The sequence below is a fragment of the Salmo salar genome, chromosome 05 (genome assembly GCF_965601325.2).
Source record: "Salmo salar chromosome 05, fSalSal1, whole genome shotgun sequence".
NCBI lineage: Eukaryota > Metazoa > Chordata > Actinopteri > Salmoniformes > Salmonidae > Salmo > Salmo salar.
The window spans coordinates 24,785,767-24,801,996 of record NC_138295.1 but is presented as its reverse complement, the minus strand read 5'-3'; positions in this window follow the sequence as shown (position 1 = coordinate 24,801,996).

The window sequence follows — 16,230 nt, the reverse complement described above, 5'->3', positions numbered from 1 at the left end:
TCCTGTTCGTGCGGGATTAATGATTGTTTCTTGTGAGACGGCTTGTGTTCGTGTCGACGTTGTTGGACGCCGTATGTATTTTCTCCCCTGTGTGTGGGAACATTTGTTTTTTTGTGTGAGTGTATATTAAAAACACCACTACCCTGTGTTCGCTGCTTCCTGCGCCTCATTCCTCTTCCACAATTACCAAGCCGTAACATGTTCAAATAAACCTACTATTAAAATTATAGACTGATCATTTCTTTGTCAGTGGGCAAACATACAAAATCAGGAGGGGATCAAATATTTTTTTTCCCTCACTGTATATGTTGATATTGTCGTCGTTTAGCCACGACTCCCTGAAGCATACAATATTACAGTTTGTCAGTTTGAATGTCCCTTGTTAGTTTAATCTTCCAAGTAGGTAATCTATTTTATTGGCCAAAGATTGCACGTTTGCTAGCAGAATGGAAGGAAGTGGGGGTTTATTCGATCACCTACGAATTCTCAGAAGGCAGCCTGCCCCCCGGACCCTTTTTCTCCGCCTTCTCTTTACGCAAATCACGGGGATCTGGGCCTGTTCCCGAGAAAGCAGTATATCGTTTGCGTCGGGCTCGTCAGACTCGTTAAAGGATAAAATTATTCTGCCAGTCCTCGGTGAGTAATCGCAGTCCTGAAGTTATTTTCGGTCATAAGCGATGGTATCAGCAACATTATGTACAAAATAAGTAAAAAAAACAAAGTTACAAACAACGCAAATAAACAATCAAAAAATAATCGGTTGGGGCACGTAAAACGTCTGCCTTCTTCTCCGGCACCATTTCATCATAGCACTTGATGGTTTTTTCGACTGCACTTGAAGAAACTTTCAATGTTCTTGATATTTTCCGAATTGTCTTAAAGTAATGATGGACTGTCGTTTCTCTTTGCTTATTTGAGCTGTTCTTGCCATAATATGGACTTTGTCTTTCACCAAATAGGGCTTTTTTCCTGTATACCACCCTTACCTTGTCACAACACAACTGATTGGCTCAAACGCATTAAGAAGGAAAGACATTCCACAAATTAACTTTTACCAAGGCACACCTGTTAATTGAAATGCATTTCTGGTGACTACCTCATGAAGCTGGCTGAGAGAATGCCAAGAGTGTGCAAAGCTGTCATCAAGGCAAAAGGTGGCTACTTTGAATAATCTCAAATTTAAAAAATATTTAGATTTGTTTATCACTTTTTTGGTTACTACATGATCCAATATGTGCTATTTCATAGTTTTGATGTCTTCACTATTATTCTACAATGTAGAAAATAGTAAAAAATAAAGAAAAACCTTGGAATGAGTAGATGTGTCCAAACTTTTGACTGGTACTGTATATAACTAATTTAAAAGTCTTAAAATTGATGCATCAATCCCATATTGCCCCTTTAATGGCCTCAGATGGTGAAGGATTCATGCCCCAACTGGTTTCTAAACAGTAGTGATAGGTCTTCACAGTCCGCTGAGTCCTAATTACTCTAGCTAATTGGCTATTTTATGGCACTGCCAATGATTAGTTAGAGAAGAAAACGCATTTCAAAAATTATTTACATTTAGACACATGAAGTGCCGGTTTCATAAGAGAAGATTTTCTTGGCGGTACGAGGCGCTAGTCCAAATATCAAAGTAATTTGGAATGTGTGTAACGAGTGCGCTCAGTGTCGGGAAGCAAGTTCAGGGAGTGAGTGTTTTAATAAATAAACACAACTAAATACTAACCAAGAAACACAAACACGACACTGGAACAGAAACAATAACACCTGGGGAAGGAACCAAAGGGAGTGACATAAACTCATCAAAAAAAGAAACGTCAACTGCGTTTATTTTCAGCAAACTTAACATGTGTAAATATTTGTATGAACATAAGACGATTCTACAACTGAGACATAAACTGAACAAGTTCCACAGACGTGTAACTAACAGAAATTGAATAATGTATCCCTGAACAAAGGGGGGTCAAAATCAAAAGTAACCTCAGTATCTGGTGTGGCCACCAGCTGCATTAAGTACTGCAGTGCATCTCCTCCTCATGGACTGCACAAGATTTGCCAGTTATTGCTGAGAGATGTTACCCCACTCTTCCACCAAGGCACCTGCAAGTTCCCAGACATTTCTGGGGGGAATGGCCCTAGCCCTCATCCTCCGATCCAACAGGTCCCAGACGTGCTCAATGGGATTGAGATCCGGGCTCTTCGCTGGCCATGGCAGAACACTGACATTCCTGTCTTGCAGGAAATCATGCACAGAATGAGCAGTATGGCTGGTGGCATTGTCATTCTGGAGGGCCATGTCAGGATGAGCCTGCAGGAAGGGTACCACATGAGGGAGGAGGATGTCATCCCTGTAACGCACAGCGTTGAGATTGCCTGCAATGACAACAAGCTCAGTTCGATGCTGCTGTGACACACCGCCCCAGACCATGACGGACCCTCCACCTCCAAATCGATCCCGCTCCAGAGTACAGGCCTCGGTGTAACGCTCATACCTTCGACGATAAACTGCGAATCCGACCATCACCCCTGGTGAGACAAAACCGCGTCTCGTCAGTGAAGAGCACTTTTTGCCAGTCCTGTCTGGTCCAGCGACGTGGGTTTGTGCCCATAGGCGACGTTGTTGCCTGTGATTTCTGGTGAGGACCTGCCTACAACAGGCCTACAAGCCCTCAGTCCAGCCTCTCTCAGCCTATTGCGGATAGTCTGAGCACTGATGGAGGGATTGTGCGTTCCTGGTGTAACTCGGGCAGTTGTTGTTGCCATCCTGTACCTGTCCCGCAGGTGTGATGTTCAGATGTACCGATCCTGTGCAGATTTTGTTACACGTGGTCTGCCACTGCGAGGATGATCAGCTGTCCGTCCTGTCTCCCTGTAGTGCTGTCTTAGGCGTCTCACAGTACGGACATTGCAATTTATTGCCCTGGCCACATCTGCAGTCCTTATGCAGCATGCCTAAGGCACATTCACGCAGATGAGCAGGGACCCTGGGCATCTTTCTTTTGGTGTTTTTCAGAGTCAGTAGAAAGGCCTCTTTAGTGTCTTAAGTTTTCATAACTGTGACCTTAATTGCATACCGTCTGTCAGCTGTTAGTGTCTTAATGAACGTTCCACAGGCGCATGTTCATTAATTGTTTATGGTTCATTGAACAAGCATGGGAAACAGTGTTTAAACCCTTTACAATGAAGATCTGTGACGTAATTTGGATTTAACACAAATTATCTTTGAAAGACAGGGTCCTGAAAAAGGGACGTTTCTTTTTTTGCTGAGTTCATACAGGGAATGTAATCAGGGAGGTGATGGAGTCCAGGTGAGTCTGAAGATGCGCAGGTGCGCATAATGATGGCGACAGATGTGAGCCATAACGAGCAGCCTGGTGACCTAGAGGCCGGAGAGGGAGCACAAGTGACAGTACCCCCTCCCCGACGCGCAGCTCCAGCCGCAGGATGCCGACCAAAATTACGATCCCGGGGATCAGGAGCGGACCGTCCACCTCTGCTGAGGCGCGGGAAACCTGTCAGTCCAGCTGGAGCGCGGGAACCTGACGAGCCGGTGGAACCAGGGGAGTCTAGCGATCAGGCGAAGGCATGAAAGCCCGACGAGCCAGCTGAGGTAGGGGAGCCTGACAATCCGGCTGAGGCATGAGTGCCTGACGAGCCGGCGGAGGCAGGGCAGCCTGGTGATCTGTCTGAGACATGACAGCCTGTAGCAACTCTCGGATCTGATGTCATTCCCACTGAAAAAAAAAAAAAAAACACTACCTGATGCTTCCCTTAGGTGAGGCGTTATTCTGTAATGAGTGCGCTGAGAGTTGGGAAGCAAGAGTGTTTTAATAAATAAACGCAACTAAATTCTAACCAAGAAACACAAACAACGCACAGAAACAATAACACCTGGGGAAGGAACCAAAGGGAGTGACAATGTGTTAACCTTGTGATGAGACATATTGTGCCCATTTGTGAGGGAGAAATTCCACAGCACAAATTAAAGAGATGTTTTTTTTAATGCTAATCTTATCTCCTGCACATCTATTACCTGTGGATCTAAATTATGTTTGTGAAACAAGCGAAAACACTCTCTCAGGAGGGACACAGGGAAGCCAATCACAAACAAAATTGTCTGTTAAATGGCGGAATAATTGTCCATGTGCCTCATAGGCTGATGCTTATGATAGTGGAATTAACCTGAGCGATAAGCTGTGTCTTGAAGTAATTAAACTGAGTTATGGGGATCGCAAACGCATTCTTAGAACTTCACGGTGAAAACATGATGCATAAATAAATGCTTTAGCGGCGAGACGCCAGAACGGCAATTTGCTGAGCCACTCCAATGAGTTACAGGGTGTGAATGACATCTACTTTCAATAGTTACATTAAATATATTATTCTCAGACATTCGTTTTTCGTAGATTGACTCACTTATTCCTAATTTAGATTTTGTACAATGTGTTTTGAACTGTGTCACTCACAAATATTTGAATGCCACAAGAGTAATCCCTAAATGGAAATATAATGCACAACATATTTATGTTGCCTAATTGCAATTTGGGTTTTCAGTTCTCATTGACAACTGTGAATGAATAGCAATGATATTAATCTAGAAAGAGGGATAACGAAAAGGATTTGTTTTATTTCAGTTTCACTTAATTTAGCTTCAGACAGTCTCAATTTGCTCATTTGAAATCTGTAATGGATTCTATTTGGGTGAATGAAAGAAGTGCATGCCCCTTAAAAGAAACTTACCTATTTTGGCATAGTTCTGGGAAACAAACTTTTGCTCCCACCTGAAACAAACTACAACTTGTAAGGCGTAATAAAGTCTTCACAAAACCTTAATTTACCTTTCTACAGCCTTCATATATGCTTCAGAAATCACACGTTTCAGTCATTTTTGGTGCACTTCAAGCAATGGCTATAGTTTTATCTCTAACTTCATTACTCTCCCAGCATTTGCAATTCTAGTAAACCTGTATTTATTTGAGTAAGCCTTCAGACACAACACAACTCTTTATTCTTGTTGTTCTCAGGATTATCAGTCAAATGCCATATCTCCCACATCTTATATGGCCTTGCTGCTACAGGCGACACAGATCATAAAATAGTCATGACAAAGTTCTGTGGCATTACACAGACCATCTACTACTGTCTTATTGCCAGTCTCCAAAGAGTGCAGGAATGTGTAATACCACAGGCAGAGATGAACACATTTTTCAATGAATTCCATCCATAGGAGATACAAAAGACAAATGGAAATAGCTTGGAAGAAATAGCTCGAGGCGACCTGATTTATAATCCTGTGTAATTCATTCAACAGGATTAGCCTGACTGAACTTCATTCATTTTCAAGGCTATTTGCTAAAGTCAACCCAACTGCATTTGCAACGAGCCATCTTTTTTTATATATTTTTTAATTCTTTGTGACTTCTTTGGCACCCAAAATTATATTAATTATAGAATGGATAAAATATAGCTAAAGAAACATAACTTTTTAATACTTTTCATAGCGGCTTTTGTACGATGGGAGTGGCAGCTTTGGAAAAAGACAAAGAAAGAAACTCTAAAGGTTAGAAACTTCATTTTCAAAAGAGCAAAGAGATACATTTTTTGCAAACGCCATGATGGAAGTGATTATATCTTTTTTTCACTGTCAGATCTCTGTTCAGAATCTACTACTTGATAATGGCAGCAGGTAAAGTTGATAATGTGATGTTGTTGAACAGATTTATTGATTGAACAGATAATCAAATGTATTGAAAAAGTTATCATACGTCATCGATATTAGGAAGTTGTTATCTGTCAGACAGCTCGGCAGTCCAACAGAAAAGAAGCACCTTTAAAATGCACTTTTGCTTTAGGTTTATGCATTCTTAAAAAACATACGAAATAATAAAGCAATCTCCTGAGCTATATTACTAACAATAACTTGCTTATTATGGCCAGAGCTGGCATGTCTTACTTTTACTGTAGCACAATATAATATTTGCAGAATGTAGCCTTTCATTGTTCTTAAAAAGTCCAGGCGAGATGGTAACCAACGACTTGAGAATAAAAACAGTTCTGTAAATTATAGTTCTAATGAAAGTAACACTGAAGTGCCAATGTTCTCAGAGCATATTTCCACAGGACTTGAGGACAGTTTATCCTTGGCTGTGATTTATGGTCTCATTAATATATTTATGTCCCCTCTCGGTCTTTACTTTTTATGATTTACACTCACAAGCTGAAATGCTGGTGAAAAAAGAAACATTTATTTTTTTCCTATATTCATGAAGTACAAATAATAGGAAAAGGCCTGGAGGTAAAAAAAACACAGAAAAGAAAGTGAATCCAATGAGTGAGCTACACAGCCCCTGCTGCTGCAGCTGCCACCTACTGCAGCCGCCACCTCCTCCAATCTGTGGCAGGAGATGAGTATCAGGGTGGTCAAAGAGCCTTCCTGTGTGCCGGAGCCATCCTTGGAACTATTTAATCATGACAGGAACACTGTGGCAAATTGGAGCGCTCCCATTGGCTCGCGCTTGACTACTGTGACCATATGGAGCGAAGTGATATACCTACCTGTTATCTTCCTTGAGTGATGTTCCCAGAAGAAATGATTACTTCATTTAGTCATGCATTATTGGGGTGGCTCTAGGGGGTAGGAGGGATATAACAATTTATCAGGTCATTGTTTGGCGTCTCCGCAGTGCATCACCTGAGCCTTTGGAGAGGCCATTCCCTCAGCCGGAAATTACATTTGGTTAACTTGTTAACGGACATCAAAGCTAAAGTAAATATTATATTAAATGTCTACCAATGCTTTTGAGATGAGACAGAAAGTCATAACATTTTCACTAAGAAAAATAAAATGCATCCCTTTTCTTGGAATTATTTATTTAATACATTTGACAGCAAATAATTCAAATATTTAACACGTTTATAGCTTCATAAATGTTAGCATGCTTATAGGTAAGCTTCTGCATGCTGTCTCTGTGTGTGAGTTCAGTTTATGGTTTTTAGGTGGGTATATTGTCCCCATAGGCATAATTTCTGCAATGCATAGCACGTGTGCATACTGTATCACTTGTCATTGTGTGCATTTATTTGCAAATAACCAACTTTTGTCTTAACAAAGCCACCAAATATGAAATGTTAATGTTCGCAGGCGTCGGCACCCTTGTGTCAAATAATGGAAAAATATGATTTAATTTAGAAATGATCATTATATATCTCACGTGAATTTGGAAGCATGCACATCATTGCCTAATTTTCCTATTAAATCAGAAAATATAATATTGCGGTCATTATGTCCAGGTTGGTGGAAGAATGTGTTACTGATTGGATGACACCCTGTTGTGTAGGAGTGCAGAGACAATATCAAGTTGGCAAAATTGAGTTATCACAGAGCATCTCAACTAAGTAAATCCCTCAGACTACTATTAAATGACCCATTGGCCTGTAGATATGTGTTGCGATAAACTGAATATTAAGAAGTGTGTGATTAGATCAGAGAGCTGTGGGAATGAGACAGAGGTGATTTAACATTGTGATTGGAGGAACAAATGGGGACATTACTGATTGTTTGACACAACTACTACACGAGGAATCTGGTGAATCTTTGGGCATAATTGCATTAGAGATACAGTAAGTAGTATAATATAGTGACACACTTCTTCATTTATCAAGCCAGGCTGATTTGACTGTAACATGGTAGAGTGTGCCACTGAGAACTACATTTCCCAACCTACTGTAGATCATCTTGTAACCATATCCTGTACTGACATTACTACATTCAGTTCTGGACCATAGAATCAGAAGACATATTGAAATGTTCTGCTGCTTTGGCATCAAAGGGGCTGGAGAATGTTTGTAAGTCTTTATATATACCATAATAGGGATCTAAATCCACTGTCAAGCTGCTCTGATAAAACCTGAGCAGAGGAGACAGATCTGCTGATGCAATCGAAAAACACAAGGAGTGTATGGCATTCAGCATGGCCAATGGGCCCTTCCCAAATGGCAGCCTATTCCCTTTTAAAGTGCATAGTTTTTGACCAGAACCCTATTGAACCTGGTCAACAGTAAAGAGAATATGGTTCCATTTGGGACTGGCCCATTTCTATTTCATTCATGCATATCTCAGACATGCCACCTACTGTGCTATAATAGACAATCATGTCCAACTTCAATCTATATATTTACCATTTGGGCAGGTATTGACTTGTTGTTTATACTTACAGGATTGTCCCCACACCTAAATTGCTCTAAGAAACATCAACATGCCACAAAGAACGTACTTTGGGAGATGTGCTCATTCCCAAGTGACAATAAAGTGGGAGAAATCATTTTTATTTTACACGTTTCCCGGAAGGGACTATTTGTGGAGGCCGGCTTAGATTCCTGTTACAAATTAAGTTTGAAAAATAAACCCCTTGGGAAATGTCACAAAGCAGATAATAATGCCTATGAAATTATGTGGCAACATCACCATTGACATAGCCAAACATATTCAAAGGGTTGTTTCTCAAAGACTGTACTTATAACTGAGAAAAGTATCTTTAATGCTAAATAACACACCAGGATGATAATATGGACTAGTACATTGTTAAGCAAATTTTTGGAGATTAAAATTATATTTTAATTGTGTAACAATAATTTTATTTTAATTACATTTGGAGTAGAAAAGTCACTTGAGCTGCGTTCAGTACAAAAAAACATACTGCAATGTTCAATTAAATGGAAACGCTGCTGTTCTAAACGAAAAGTAGAAAAACAGGGAGGGGTTGGGTTGTCGGTTCAAAATGCACCGCTGTCCTTCAAATACGTCACTCATTGCTTCAAGCCACACCCACTAAACGGAGCAAACATATGCTGCCTCAAAGTCTGTACAAGAACATTGAATAACGTTTTGGGGAAACGTGTCATTCAGTACAAGCCGTTACGCAATGTAGCAAACGTTCAATCGAACGCACCCCATCACTTATTTTCTCACAGTTGTTCTAAAAAAGCAATTCCAAGCATGGTTTCAAGTTGAGGTAATTTGTACACATAGGTAGGGGTGAAATGGCTATGCATAGATAATAAACAGCGAGTAGCAGCAGTGTACAAAACAAATGGAGGGGGGGGGGGTCAATGTAATAGTCCAGTGGCCATTTTATAATTTTTTTAGCAGTCTTATGGTTAGGATATAATTACCAAATTATCAGGAAAGTTTGGGATGTATTTTCCCTTGAAAATCTCCAGAGTGGGGGTGCATGCCCCCAGACCCCCCGAGATGGGTGTTGACTGCGGAACCCATTGACCCTGACTCCCTCAATATGCAACACAAAGTTACGCCCTTGCTCACATCCACCGAGTAGGACTTACTTTATCTGTGCGGATAAGTGCTCCTGAGACGTGGTTGAACTTTAAAAGATGCATGCTTTCCTCAAAGGGAAAAGGCAAGGTGCAGATTCAAACATTCACCTCCTCTTGTGTCTGTTTGACTCACTTCTCATTAGTATTCTAGACCACACAGGCTTTTTGTTTGTTTCCATTCCTTTAGTTTAATAAGGCTGCTAATATCAATTACACCAAAGATTGCCTTGTGTCTCCATGTCTGCAGCTCAGGGTGTGCACTCAGGAAAGATCACGGCCCGGGGAAGAGAGGTAACCTCTAAACACAGGATCTCTAATTGCTCTGACATTGCTCACGCCATTGGGCCTCATTGGAATATTCAAGTGAAGGAGCAATTTGGGTGTAATCCATTGACACAGATCATTTCCCCCCACCTTTTCTTTCTCTCACTTTCTCTTTCTTTCTTTACCTCACTTCATCAGCAGTAGGTGGACGGAGACGGAGAGAGAGTAAAATACTGAACCCATCTGTTCATCTGTCAGACCTTTTTTCCTCTCAATTTATGGCATGTGTCTATTTGTTGAAGTGTCTGGCCTCCCATGGAAACTGAGAGATAGAAGCTGGGAACAGAAGTGAGTGATTCTGGCTTCTGCTTCAGATAACCTCTAAAGCTTATATGAGTGCTGACCATTTGCAGTGGAGGTTTTCGACAGATCCGGGACTAACGGGTGTCAAGGCTACAAATTGCGCCCACTCGGACCTACTGTGCAAGCCTGTTATCTGAGCCGATGTATAGCAGGAGAGATGATCCGGTTGAGATACGTTTGGGCGATGACTAACCTTGCAGGAGACCTGAACACTCTGGGAAGTTTCCAGAGCAAATGCCTAGGCTTTGGCTCAAAGGGCTAACATGACGTTAAGATGCAAAGACGGCATTGGATCGATACGAGGGTGATCGCACCTGTAAGGAGGCTTGGATGGGTGTGATTTTGGCAGGTCCTCGCAAAGCATTGTTAGGCGCCTTTTTGTCGTTCCACCCCTCTTTCCGTTTCTACCAAAGAGACGGGGGTTATGTGATTTTCCTCCCCCCGACCAGCTGTTGGCTTTGATCTACATGCAAGGCTCAGTTAGTTTGCATTGTGAGGCCATCTTTATCCATACAGGCCCATATTTTATCCAGCAGGAAGCCAGAGACTCTGCCATCTGACACAACCCCTAAAACAGCCGCTGATTAACAACAGAAGGGCAATCAATTCCCACCGTGGGCGTGCTCAGGCTCCAGCGTCTCTTCTATGGCAGACATATGGGAAAATCTTCAATTAACATAAATTACATCACGCCCCACTTATACGAATCTAGCGGAGGACTGTGAATACAGCTACTCCGGAGTAGGCTCTTAAAATAGTGTTTACTGCACTATATCTTTAAACAGGTCTTGACTATTCAACATTATGCAGCTTTAGAGGGAGGTCACATCTGAACATGTTTCTAAAGTCATCTCTGCGTATACCTGCATTGAGTTATGATGGCAATTATGTGAATTGACAATGATTACACAAAATTAAGAGAATTAAGAAAACTATGTACACTCTCGGCTAAGTGCAGGGGACCCCTTCCATGTGAAATGCAGCTCTTTTTCTCTGTTGGTAACATATGCTAATGATAATACGCACTGTGATTCATTTGATGTCAAATGACCATAGACCAGAGTAGAATGAAACAGTATGTATTCCAGAGTAGAATGAAACAGTATGTATTCCAGAGTAGAATGAAACAGTATGTATTCCAGAGTAGAATGAAACAGTATGTATTCCAGAGTAGAATGAAACAGCATGTATTCCAGCGTAAAATTAAGTTAATTGGGTGGAAGAGGTAAATGATACAGTAGCCTACATCATTGTCCGGCTTCTCTAGGCATAGGAAATATGTTTTTCCAAAATTCATGTTGCTCCTCTTTTTTATATATACTTAAGTTCAGTCCAGGACTCCGTCTACGATGGCACAAAGACGTTTGATCATTGTATCAACCGCCCTTCAAAATCAGGTTGTTTTTAATGATCCCTTCTGAAACGCATCAACACTCTCGTAAGTGAATGGGAGCTTGTCTTTACATATGTAGTGCTGCTCTCTGACACTCTGTGGGCACATCAACTTTGACTGACAGGCCACGGTTCCCGGTTCTGATTTTAGGCTAATAAAAAAATGAGCTCCACTTTCTACTACCCTGGCTGACATTCTGCATACAGGAGGGGGGAGGGGGGGGGGGGATGCAGGAGGAGCGGCAATTTATTTCTTTACAAGGGGTAACTTGTATGTTTAATAATTCATCCGGCATATGTCGAGCCGTCAGTTATTCCGCTTTGATCAAAAGCCAAACGTGTCTCTCGTGGAGCCATCCGTTTCATATGAAAGCGCTGGGACTTTCAGCGGCGTACACCTGCCAGAAAAATGCTATGCATGCTCTCTTCCCCACACGTTTACACACACACTAAAATGTACTAAAATGGTCTTAGCTGATATAAGGTCATAGAAGGTATACAACCACGGCTCATAGAGAAGTTACCTCTCAAATTACATTGATAACACCCGCAGTTATGATATTCTTACATTTCCATCCAAAACAACCCCTGATAGGACTAATGCTTGAGAATGCTAATGCCGTTGGAAAAAGAGGAAAAACATCTGGCTCCCAGGTTATCTGCAATAGATTATCATGGATGGGTAAGCATGTGGTTCTGGAAATAGAAATGCAAACACATCTTCTAGGACAGGGATGGGCAACTGGCAGCCCCGCAGACCTACTCTAGGACAGGGATGGGCAACTGGCAGCCCCGCAGACCTACTCTAGGACAGGGATGGGCAACTGGCAGCCCCGCAGACCTACTCTAGGACAGGGATGGGCAACTGGCAGCCCTGCAGACCTACTCTAGGACAGGGTGGGCAACTGGCAGCCCCACAGACCTACTCTAAGACAGGGATGGGCAACTGGCAGCCCCGCAGGCCGACTCTAGGACAGGGATGGGCAACTGGCAGCCCCGCAGACCTACTCTAGGACAGGGAGGGGCAACTGGCAGCCCAATAAAAAATGTATAAGTCCCCCACTTCCCCAGTATGTGTAGACCTAGTACTACATACAGTGACTTCGGAAAGTATTCAGACCCCTTGACTTTTTCCACATTTTGTTACGTTACAGCCTTTTTCTAAAATGGATTTTTTTTTTTATCCTAAGGAATCTACACACAATACCCCATAAGGACACAGCGAAAAAAGGTTTTTAGACATTTTTGCTAATTTTATAAAAAATAATAACTGAAATAAATGATTTACATACGTTTTCAGACCCTTTGCTATGAGCTCTGTTTCCACTGATCATCCTTGAGATGTTTCTACATCTTGATTGGAGTCCTCCTGTGTTACATTAATTTGATTGGACATGATTTGGAAAGGCACACACTTGTCTATATAAGGTCCCACAGTTGACAGTGCATGTCAGAGCAAAATCCAAGCCATGAGGTCGAAGGAATTGTCCGTAGAGCTCCGAGACAGGATTGTGTCAAGGCACAGATCTGGGAAAGGGTACCAAAATAATTGTGCAGCATTGAAGGTCCCTAAGAAAGCAGTGGCCTCCATCATTCATAAATGGAAGAAGTTTGGAACCACCAAGCCCTTACCTAGAGCTGGCTGCCTGGCCAAACTGAACAATCGGGGAAGAAGGGTCTTGGTCAGGGAGGTGACCAAGAACCCGATGGTCACTCTGACAGAGCTCTTGAGTCCCTCTGCGGAAATGCGAAAATCTTTCAGAAGGACAACTATCTATGCAGCACTCCACCAATCAGGCCTTTATGGTAGAGTGACCAGATGGAAGCCACTCTTCAGTAAAAGGCACATGACAGCCCGCTTTGAGTTTGCCAAAAAGGCCTCTCAAACCATGAGAAACAAGATTCTCTGATCTGATGAAACCAAAATTGAACTCTTTGGCCTGAATGCAAAGCATCATGTCTGGAGGAAACATGGTGGTGGCAGCATCATGCTGTTGGGATGTTTTTCAGCGGCAAGGACTGGGAGACTAGTCAGGATTGAGAGACAGATGAACGGAGCAAAGTACAGAGAGCTCATTGATGAAAACCTGCTCCAGAGCGCTCAGGACCTCAGACTGGGGTGAAGGTTCACCTTCCAACAGGACAATGACCCTAAGCACACAGCCAAGACAACGCAGGAGTGGTTTCGTGACAAGTCTTGTGAGATGGCGCCGGAGAAGAAGGCAGACGTTTTACGTGTCACCAGCAGATTGTTTTTTTTTATTTTTTATTTGCGTTGTTTGTAACAAATGTTTTAACTTATTTTGTACATATTTTTTCCGCTACCGTCTCTTATGACCGAAAATAACTTCTAGACATCAGGACTGTGATTACTCACCAGCAGAATCCTTTTTTTCCTTTCATGACTCTGACAAGCCCGAAGCGAAGGATATATTGCTTCCTCGGGAACAGGCCCCGATCCCCGTGATCTGCATGAAGAGGAGGTGGAGAAAGAGGGGCCGAAGGTCAGGCTGCCTTCTGAGAATTCGTAGGCAATCTAATTAACCCCCACTTCCCTCCATTCTGCTAGAAAACGTGCAATCTTTGAAGAATAAAATCGACGAGCTATGCAGAAGATTAAACTACCAACGGGACATTAAAAACTGTAAAATCTTATGCTTCACGGAGTCTTGGCTGAACGGCGACAATATCAACATACAGCTGGCTGGTTATACGATGTACTGGCAGGATAGAACAGCGGCGTCTGGTAAGACAAGGGGCGGCGGTCTATGTATTTTTGGAAACAACAGCCTGGTGCACAGATATCTAAGGAAGTCTCGAGCTATTGCTCGCCTGAGGTAGAGTATCTCATGATAAGCTGTAGATCACACTACCTACCGAGAGAGTTTTCATCTGTATTCTTTGTAGTTGTTTACATACCACAGTCAGAGGCTGGCACTAAGACAGCATTGAATGAGCTGTATTCCAACCATAAGCAAACACAAAAACGCTCACCCAGAGGCGGCGCTCCTAGTAGCCGGGGACTTTCATGCAGGGAAACTTAACTTCATAGGGGTAGGGGGCAGTATTTTGACGTCCGGATGAAAAGTGTGCCCGTAGTAAACTGCCTGCTTCTCAGGCCCAAAAGATAGGATATGCATATTATTAGTAGATGTGGATAGAAAACACTCTGAAGTTTCTAAAACTGTTTGAATGATGTCTGTGAGTATGACAGAACTCATATGGCAGGCAAAAACCTGAGAAGAAATCCAACCAGGAAATGTGGAAATCTGAGGTTTGTAGTTTTTCAAGTGATTCCCTATCCAGTATACAGTGTCTGTGGGGTCATTTTGCACTTCCTAAGGCTTCCACTAGATGCCAACAGTCTTTAGAACGTTGTTTCATGCTTCTACTGTGACTGGGGAGAGAATAAGAGGTCCTGGAGTCAGATGACTGAGAGAATGACATGAGTTCAGTGGCGCACTCACATGAGAGTTAGCTGTGTTCCTTTTCTTTTCTGAAGACATTGGAATTGTCCGGTTGGAATATTACTGAAGATTTATGATAGAAACACGAACGTAAATATAACTTTTTTTGACTTTTCGTCGTGACATTTTGCGCGCGCTTCCTGCATTTGGAGTAGTGGACTAAACGCGTGAACAAAAAGTAGGTATTTGGACATAAATTATGGACTTTATCAAACAAAACAAAAATGTATTGTGGACCTGGGATTCCTGGGAGTGGATTCTGATGAAGATCATCAAAGGTAAGTGAATATTTATAATGCTATTTTTGATTTTAGTTGACTCCAAAATGGCGGGCATCTGTATTGCTTGTTGTTGTTGTTGTCTGAGCGCCGTACTCAGATTATTGCAAAGTGTGCTTTCTACGTGAAGCTTTTTTGAAATCTGACACAACGGTTGCATTAAGGAGAGGTGTATCTATAATTCTTTCAATAACTATTCTATATTTTATCAACGTTTATGATGAGTATTTTTATAAATTGATGTTCTCATTCACCGGCAGTTTTGGGAGGTAAAACATTTCTGAACATAACACGACAATGTAAAATGGGGTTTTTGGATATAAATATGAACTTGATCGAGCAAAACATACATGTATTGTGTAACATGAAGTCCTATGAGTGCCATCTGATGAAGATCATCAAAGGTTAGTGATTAATTTTAGCTGTATTTCTGGTTTTTGTGACGCCTCTCCTTGCTTGGAAAATGGCTGTGTGGTTTTTCTTGTTTACATGCTGTCCTAACATAATCTAATATTATGCTTTCGCCGTAAAGCCTTTTTGAAATCGGACACTGTGGTTAGATTAAGGAGAATTTTATCTTTAAAATGGTGTATAATAGTTCTATGTTTGAGAAATTTGAATTATGAGATTTTTGTTGTTTTGAATTTGGCGCTCTGCTATTTCACTGGCTGTTGAATAGTGTGTCCCGCATGTGGGACGGTCACGTCCCACATACCCAAGAGAGGTTAAGCAGACCACCATAGTCCCTGTGCCCAAGAACACTAAGGTAACCTGCCTAAATGACCCCCGACCCATAGCACTCACGTCTGCAGCCATGAAGTGCTTTGAAAGGCTGGTCTTGGCTCACATCAACACCATCATCCCTGAAACCCTAGACCCACTCCAATTTGCATACCGCCCCAACAGATCCCCAGTTGATTCAGTCTCTATTGCACTCCACACTGCCCTTTCCCACCTGGACAAAAGGAACACCTATGTGAGAATGCTTTTCATTAACTACAGCTCAGCGTTCAACACCATAGTGCCCTCAAAGCTCATCAATAAGCTAAGGACCCTGGACTAAACACCTCCCTCTGCAACTGGATCCTGGACTTCCTGATGAACCACCCCCAGGTGATAAGGGTAGG